The sequence below is a fragment of the Sinocyclocheilus grahami genome, unplaced genomic scaffold (genome assembly GCF_001515645.1).
Source record: "Sinocyclocheilus grahami isolate Dianchi unplaced genomic scaffold, SAMN03320097.WGS_v1.1 scaffold560.1, whole genome shotgun sequence".
Lineage (NCBI taxonomy): Eukaryota > Metazoa > Chordata > Actinopteri > Cypriniformes > Cyprinidae > Sinocyclocheilus > Sinocyclocheilus grahami.
Window position 1 is genome coordinate 397,248 of NW_015505739.1, and position 8,366 is coordinate 405,613.

An 8,366-nucleotide genomic window follows, 5' to 3' on the forward strand; every position below is an offset into this window, starting at 1 on the left:
ACCCCTCACCATACTGTGATGATGCCCTGTCAGGCCGGAGCAACGAGACAAAAACATTAAAACCCATTATAAACTAGGCATTTGTTGCATCCAGTGGGGACATAATTATGGATTATAATAACTTGTACTGTCTTTTTCTGTTTTTTTTGTTGCATCGCGCTGCGTAAACATAAAACCATGTCTGCATTTGTGATCGGAGAAATGACAAACAACAAGCCCTACTCTACACTGCCCAAAACTTCCAATTGAATTGTCAGTGGCAAATCCTTTAAATATAAAAAACGTACTTACAGGCTGTGAGTCAGAACAGCTGGCTCTGTAGTCTGCTCTACCAGGATCAGTAAACAGTCCTCCATAAAATGTGCTGCACACATCTGAATATTTGGGTTGAACTGTTCTGGAACAGTGTCGTAAATACAACCTAACCACTGATTTCTAGTCGTGTCCTCTTTTGGAAGACCAAACAAAATAGTATCGCTTTCACAACGAAACACACGGCGGGCTAGAGTGAGAGGAGGCCGACTTGAGTGAGCTGAGGCGGGTTGGCTTGAGAACGGCGCGGCTGGTGGATTCGACGAGGGAGTGTCCGGCGGGCTTGCGGCAACCACATGTGACGACCCCGGGCTGGACTCCGCTTCGTCCACGGTGAAAGCCGATCCGGTGATCCACAGCGCGAAGTTGATGTATTTCCTCAGCGACCAGAACGGGTCAGCTCTAGGCATGACGAAGCAGATATCGTCCTCTTTTGGAAGACCAAACAAAGTAGTTTCGCTTTCACAACGAAACACAGCGCCTTCACGACATGGTGGCGTCAGCAACAATACTACAGCGAGAATAAAAGGTATGCCTTCTTTCTTTGCGTGAACATTTGGGAGGCGTTATGCAAATCTTCCCACATTGTGACGTAGACATGTGGGGGCGTGTTAGAACGAGCCGTTTTAGGCAGGCGTGGCTGACTCTTAACTTTTATAAAGAATATCTCTTTGGGTTTGAGACTTTAGTCTTTTTAACTTTACAGATCTTCTTTATGCACCAAGAGCTTGAAACACTCCAAAGAGAAAGGAAAAATTTTAATCGCATCATATGACCCCTTTAAAAATCATTCTTCCATGAAAAGCTTCTCTAAATTTGTGTGCTTGGGATGAACGCAGAAGAAGACAAGATCATAATGTGTCTTACATTTTTGTTTTGTTATTGTTATAAGTGTGTGGGTGTGTGTGTGTTATATACACACATTTATAGCAAAGCTTAACATGCCTGAGCATAGCTGAATATATATTTCCGAAATGTATTAAAATATTCTCAGTCAACAACATGTGGTAATGGCAATAACCAAATCAATTAAAAATATAGAAAATACCAGCTTAACACCATCTCTGGAAATCATTATCTAAGACAGACTATAGATTTTCAGTTAATATCTAATATGTAAAAAAAAAAGAAGTGTAAATATGTAAGAAGTACATATTTACAGTAGGTGTAGTGTAAGAACCAGTTTTGCTTTGGAAAGGGACTCAATCAACTGTTTTACAGGTTTTACACATTATTTTGATATTTTTGTATTTGTAATACCTAATCAATAACACTTGTGATAATTTTTAAAGTGCCAGTTCACCCAAACATGAGATTGTCATCATTTGCTCACCCTCATGTTGTTCCAAACCCACATGACTTTCTTTTTTCCATGGAACACAAAAAGAGTTTTCTTTAAAGGTGACATATCATGAAAATCTGACTTTTCCAGGTTGTAAGTGCTATAATCAGGTCCCCGGTGCATCTACCAACCAAGGAAACATGAAAAATATTAACCCAGTAACTTTGTTTTGGTAAGCCTTTTTCTGAAAGCGTCTGAGAAAACGAGCGGTCTGATTTCACTCCCTTGGTGACGTGGCAAAGGGATCTCATTATAATATTACCGCCCCTTAATCTGTAAGTTTCCACCCACAGCGCCGTCATTTGATTTCGCAAGCGTCATTTGATGTCACTAGTTAAAATTGCTTATTTCTCTGGATTTAAACATTCTTCGAAACATTTGGGATAATGCAAGTCAGCAAGATATATAACACTGTTCTAGTGGTTTTTGGATATTTTAATAAAAAAATCTTACATATTGTGCCTTTAAGTTTAGTACTCACATGCCGTGACAGCCGCTTTCTGTGCGTGTGCTTCAGATGTGTGCGCTCAGAAAACCGTATATCAGAAGTTTGAACTCATATGGTTTAAAACGCATGATTTCAGCACGATAAACATGATAACCAGAACCAAAACAGATGTTTTTAGCAGGTTGGAGCTGTAATGGCTCAGCTCTGTTCTGGAAAAGGGGGCGGGGAGCAGCAGCTCATTTGCATTTAAAGAGACAGGCCTGAAAAACAGTTTCTGCTTCCACTCCAAATAGGCATTTTCAAAATGATATAATAAATGATCTGTGGAGTATTTTGAGCGGAGACTTCACAGACACATTCTGGGGACACCAGAGACTTATATTACATATCGTAAAAAGGGGCATAATATGTCTCCTTTAATGAATGCACTAATTAAAATGTATTAATGTGACTGTTCTTTTCATGAGTTCAGTGAATGGGCAGTAAAGCTTTCAAGTTTAAAAAAAGCAGAAATAGCGAGTGAACTATCACTATCGAATAGTCATTTAGTCATCTCAGATGCACATCTTCTAGTTCTTGAAAGTTGACAATGAAGGTCATTTACTTTTCTGTGAAGAGATAAACAGTTTCCACACTGGAAATGAAGCAATCTCAATTCTGAAAATGCAACTTCAGCTCACTTTTTTTGGAAGGCAACAGCTGATGAGGATAGCAGTGATCATGATGCATATTTCATATCGCGATATGTAAACAAACACACTTCATTACCAGGGAGTGTTTTTCTCATCGATTTCCCTGTCATATAGGCTACGACAAAAGCCACAGCTATAGAGACCTGTGACCTGCATGTGTCACACTCACTAGGTTTCCTGGAATAAGCTAAATCAACATGGCCGTTTGGGGATTTTTTTTTTTTTTTTTTCTTTAGCTTGATCACCCCCAGTTTCATTTTCAGAAGAAAAGAGACTGTACTTTTCCCCCTTCTTCAGAGATCACAATCTTCTTGTTTTTTAACTGAAAGTCTAACCGATGTTTCAGATAACATTTCACCTATCCGTTATTATTTTTCCATCCTATCCCATATCATAAGTGCTATTTGAGATCTGGTATTTGCTGAGAGGTAACTGCGGGGCGTGATGTATTCTAGAACAATATTAGGCTAACTTTATTTTGAAAAGGGAAGTAAGAAATGTCATGACGGAAAATATCAACTCACTTCTGCAAAAAGGGCAGTGGAAGTCCTTGCTGACCCACAGATCATGTTGGCAGTGGATGATCGTCAGCTATATTTCCATCTGAGCACAGCTTTTTCTTTAAATAGATTTTTGAATAGTTTTTTTTAAAAGAAAAAAAATCACAAATATGTCCGCACTGAAAAAGCTGCAATATAGTTTTAAAAATGAGCAATTTTTTAAAAATGAATAAATGTCAGATTTTATTCTGTTAAAAAATTGTATTGGCTGATTGATGGAACATATCGATTTGTTTTGTGTTTGTGTTGAATTTTGGGAAATTTCTGATTTCTGAGAATGTTTTTGTTTCACGCTGAGAGAGGCGATTGTGTACGTCCCATGAGGCTTTGCAAGCAAATTTGTTCTCTGAACTGGAATACCTACTCAGTGTAAAACTCTTAACTGCAGTAATGTAACTTCTGAATCGAGTCACACAAACCACACGTAACATGAGCATGTTTATGCGTTACTCATTTAATTCCTAACTTGAGCGTTATGATCTCTAACCAATATCAGAATCAAAGCCTACTGGTATCGTACCATCACTAGTCTAATATCCCACATATGGGCAAATGTTCTCAGAGGTGAAGTATGCCTATAAAAGGAAATAATTCAGAGCACATACTTCAGGCATAACCAAAAATTGTGTCCAGACAATTAAGATATATATTAATATTTATTCATGTGTAAACATGTAGACTACTATAGAAATCCATATCAGCCTACTTAATCATGCATGAATATTTAATGTATTTGTGTGTGCTGTGGTTGAAAAGTTCATCACTTTTTTGCTACACTACACTTATACATAGCCAGATCGATGAATTTTAAATGGAGAAGTTATATGAAAATGAACAAATGATCTGGTTATTTTACTTTATGAACAAACAGTGAAATATTAAAATTTCAGCATGCTCCCTTTCATTCTATAAGTAAATCTTGGAAATTAAGGTCACACCACCCAAAAAAAACAAAAACAAATTTTTTTTAAGTTAATTCATAATTTTTTAAGACTTTTGATATTATCTTATAATTAAAGTATTTACTCACCAAATTCTCATGACTATATGTGACCCTGGACCACAAAACCAGTCATAAGTAGCACTGGTATAGCCAAAAAATACATTGTATGGGTCAAAATTATTGATTTTTCTTTTATGCCAAAAATCATTAAGATATTAAGTAAAGATCATGTTCCATGAAGATATTTTGCAAATTTCCTACGGTAAATATACTAAAACTTAATTTTTGATTAGTAATATGCATTGCTAAGGACTTCATTTGGACAACTTTAAAGGCGATTTTCTCAATATTTTGATTTTTTTGCTCCCTCAGATTCCAGATTTTCAAATAGTTAATATAATAGTTGTGTCTCATCCAAATATTGTCCTATCCTAACAAACCATTCATCAATGGAAAGCTTATTTAATCAGCGTTCAGATGATTTATAAATCTCAATTTAAAAAAATTTACCCTTATGATTAGTTTTGTAGTCCAGAGTCACATATATACAGTATATATATATATATATATATTTAAATTGTTAAAAATAAATACATCAGTTGCTATCATAATATATCAATACTTTACAAGTTATATAGTATTTTAATTTTGCATACATGAGAAAGCAATTTTTGCATTAGAAAAAAAAAGATTTGTATGGAATTTGTATGTGAAAAATTGTTCCAAAAATATGAAAAATATAATATTTTTTCTATTATTAATTTTTTTTCTAGATGAAATATGACCCGAACATGTTCTTGACAAGCTTTGTGAAATTCATCCAACAATGCTTGTGTAGCAGGTGGCAAGTACCTTTTTTTTTTTTCTTTTTCTATTTAAGATCTTACAGGCCTATCTTAAAGAGCAGCCAGTTTTGTCATCTTTCTTTTACATCTACGGGTGAACTTTATCATCCTGTAAATGATTAAAATCAGATGAACTGAACTGGAGGAATCTGTTCTTCTGTTCCCAGGAGAATGAGTCAAATCAGCCTCCGTCGCTCTGGATCAATATGACCAACCAGTCACTCTTCTTGTTAACTCTTAACGTCTGTTTTCTGCTCGAGTGCCCCTCCACATCTCATTCTTTGTTGTTACCCCTCTTTTTGACTCTCTATCTCTCACTCTTTCTCTCTCTGGCATGAATAACGGGGGAATTTCTGTTGTCTGTAAATCTCTGATCTTCCACTCTCCTTCAAAGCTCTGACTTGAGTGTTTCTTCACTGACTCACCGGCGTAAACGTTCATCTCACCCGCTCTTCTCTCATCACGCTCTCATCTGCCCACTCAACGTTTAACCTACGGGTTTAGATTCTAGTCACCCATCGTATAACACTCAATGCCCTCCACCTATTCAAATAATGCAGGCTGGCCCGCATGTGACACTGTATTACTGTATGATCTGGACAGCGATGAGCAGTTTGTGTTTGTTCAGTTGCTGACTGGGATGTTTAGCCAAAGCTGAGCGCTTCACCATGAGGAAATGTATTAGTCAAGCCGATCCACTATAATGTGTAAAACTGGGTTGCAATGAGAAAATATTTCCAAACTAGATTTTTCCATTTTCTGATGAAAATGTAAATGGTGCTTCCCCTGCAGCACTTGCAGCCACAAAGCTAAAGCGATCTGTGCGGCTGCAAGGGCATTGCTTTGTGGTTGATGTTCTGGGTGGTTGTCAGGGTATTATTATGCGGTTGCTAGGGAGTTTTGGGTGGCTTCCAGGGTGTTGCTATGCGGTTTCTAGGGTGTTTTGTGTGGTTGCTGGGGTATTACTATGCAATCTCTAGACAGTTTTAGATGGTTGTCAAGGTTATGTGGTCGCTAGAGTGTTCTGGGTGGTTGCCAGGGTGTTGCTATGCAATATTTAGAATGTTCTAGATGGTTGTCAGTGTTATGTGAGAGTGTTCTGAGTGGTTGCCAAGGCACCGCTATGCGATCTCTAGAGTGTTCTAGATGGTTGCAGGGTTATGTGATCGCTAGAGTGTTCTGGGTGGTTGCCAAGGCATTGCTATGCAATCATTAGAGTGTTCTAGATGGTTGCAGGGTTAAGTGATCGCTAGAAGGGTGGTTGCAAAGGCGTTGCTATGCAATCTCTAGAATGTTCTAGATGGTTGCCAGGGTTATGGGATCGCTAGAGTGTTCTGGGTGGTTGCCAAGGTGTTGCTATGCAATATTGAAAATGTTCTAGATGGTTGCCAGGGTTATGCGATCGCTAGAGTGTTCTGGGCGGTTGCCGAGGTATTGCTATGCAATATCTAGAATGTTCTAGGCTGTATCCGAAATCGCCCACTATACCCTCAAATAAGGCACTATTTAAGGGGACAGACATTTTAAGTGGTGTCCGAAACCATAGTGGATGTTCTCGAGTACACTCATTCAATCCCACAATGCAAAGCAATAACGAGTGTACGGCCGATGTACACTCAACAGCTAGAGAATCCCCATAATGCACTGTGAATTATCCATCCTTTAATTTTACAGCACACGCTCGTCCACGGTGTACAAGCGTAATACAACACAGGTACAAATTCATTGTAAATTGATTATTAAATTATTGTATATAGTCTATACATCATTTTCATGACAGAGTTCAAGATAAATCCTTTAATCTTACTACTGGAGCTACCAGTTTTCAATTATTATTAAACAGTAGCACACACTATGCAAAAGCGGCAGTCCTTCCGGTGCACTCTGTGTCCTAATTCGTTTTCGTTCACTCCTTCAAGTGAACTGAATAACTGACCTAATGTAGGGAATAGTGAATGAGGGTACAGGGGGCGATTTCGGATACAGCCCTAGATGGTTGTCAGGGTTATGTGATCGCTAGAGTGTTCTGGGTGGTTGCCAAGGCATTGCTATGCAATCTCTAGAGTGTTCTAGATGGTTGCTGGGTTATGTGATCTCTAGAGGGGTGATTGAAAAGGCGTTGCTATGCAATCTCTAGAATGTTCTAGATGGTTGCCAGGGTTATGGGATCGCTAGAGTGTTCTGGGTGGTTGCCAAGGATCACTAGAGTGTTCTAAATGGTTGCCAGGGTTATGCAATTGCTAGAGTGTTCTGTATGGTTGCCAAGGTGTTGCTATGCAATCTCTAGAGTGTTCTAAATGGTTGCCAAGGTGTTGCTATACGATTGCTTGAGTGTTTTAAATGGTTGCCAGTGTTATGCGATTGCTAGAGTGTTCTGTATTGCTGTGTCCCAATTCGTATACTATCCGTCCTAAATAGTTTTCGAAAATAGAATTAGTATGTCCCAAATCATAGTATGTTTAAAAAAGCATGCCAGAGATTTCCGGATGGTCTACTACTTCCGGTTAGAATTCGAAGTGCAGATCGATGCACACTCTAATGGCTAATATTGCCCACAATACATGCGCAGTGGACGAGGACTCAATTAGAACTACAAACATACATTAAAAGTGTTAAAAAAACTACAAACATGGTGGATATATGCGACCAACGGATAGGTAGATAAACGGATTTGAGTGATAAATAATCAATTTCAACCTGATGAAAAAATATAAATTTAATGTTATCCACATTATATTTCATCTGCAGCAACACTGTGAACTTTTATAATGATATGTTTGGTCATTAACTTTTAAATGCATCATTATGCAAACACATCAGCAGAGTTCTCGGCATGATAGACCCACGACTAGCAGATTAACGTACCTCTTAATTTCTCTTCAATGCGGTAGGAAATCAAATTAAATGAAATGTGGATGATGTTAACTGTGATAAGATGATTGACAGGGCAGTTTAAACAGTGACAGAATGCACTTAACTAAGCAACAGAGCGTCCGTTAAAGAAGCAGCTATGATGAAGTAGTATGTCCCAAAGCTTGCCTACTATTCTTCTACATACTCAAAAGTTTATGGTATCGCTAGAGTGTTCTTGATGGTTGTAAGGGTTATGCGATCGCTCGAGTGTTCTTGATGGTTGTCAGGGTTATGCAATCGCTCGAGTGTTCTTGATGGTTGTCAGGGTTATGCGATCACTAGAGTGTTCTTGATGGTTGCCAGGGTTATGC